The sequence below is a fragment of the Cervus canadensis genome, chromosome 7 (assembly GCF_019320065.1).
Source record: "Cervus canadensis isolate Bull #8, Minnesota chromosome 7, ASM1932006v1, whole genome shotgun sequence".
Classification (NCBI taxonomy): domain Eukaryota; kingdom Metazoa; phylum Chordata; class Mammalia; order Artiodactyla; family Cervidae; genus Cervus; species Cervus canadensis.
In genome coordinates this window covers 13586969-13587824 of record NC_057392.1, presented here as the reverse complement: position 1 = coordinate 13587824, position 856 = coordinate 13586969, and the positions used below count along the sequence as shown (strand labels likewise).

The 856-nt window shown below is 39.6% G+C and overlaps 1 non-coding gene across 1 annotated transcript; it reads right to left on the bottom strand.

Annotated features, from left to right (window-relative positions):
• Positions 1–289: 289 nt before the first annotated feature.
• On the bottom strand, positions 290–423 carry LOC122445656. The gene has a single exon (XR_006270615.1). It is a non-coding gene; the product is annotated as a U8 small nucleolar RNA (small nucleolar RNA).
• Between the last annotated feature and the right edge of the window lie 433 nt (positions 424–856).

Genomic DNA, 856 nt, shown 5'->3' with positions numbered 1-856 from the left:
CTCAGCTGGTAAAGAATCTGCCTGCAATGCAGGAGACCTGGGTTCAGTCCCTGGGTTGGGAAGATCCCTTGGAGAAGGAAAAGACTACCCACTCCAGTATTCTGGCCTGGAGAATTCCATGGACTGTATAGTCCATGACGTCTCAAAGAGTTGGACACAACTGAGTGACTTTCACTTTCACTTTCCTTTTGCTTATCTGATTTTTCAAAATTTTCTGTAACTCATATTATTTTTTAAAAGAAAAAACCTTTAATAGCAAGTACTTTATTTTTTTATTTTTATTTTTTCAATCAGATAGGAGCAATCAGGGTGTTGCAAGTCCTGATTATGGAGAGCCCTTAATCATAAATCAATCAATCCAATCATCACGTTCTATTCTGCCCTCCAAAAAGAGGAATAAGTAAGGATTATCCTACCTGACAATAGCAAGTACTTTAAGTTAGAGTTGCCAGGTATCATGGGACATACTTACAGCAAAAAAAAATATTCATTGTTTAATCTGAGTTTTAAATTTAATGAGGTGTTTTGTATTTTTATTTACTAAATCTGGCAAGCCTATTTTTAATGTAAAGCAATCAAAGGAGAGACTTGGGTGCTGTCCCGTTTGAGGACAGAAGAGTCACTGATTGTATCCAGTCTTTTAAACCAGGAAACAGGATTTGATGGAATAAGACAGGAAGATAACTTTGGAAGCCACATAGTCCTTATCTGAAATCTGGACTCTGCTACCACCACCACTATCCCCACGCCCCACCCCAGCCCCATTCACCCCACAATCTGGATGTCCTGGGGTGAGTCACTGATCTCCTCTGAGCCTCATAATAATGCCTGGCTTGCCAGGATCAAATGAGAACAT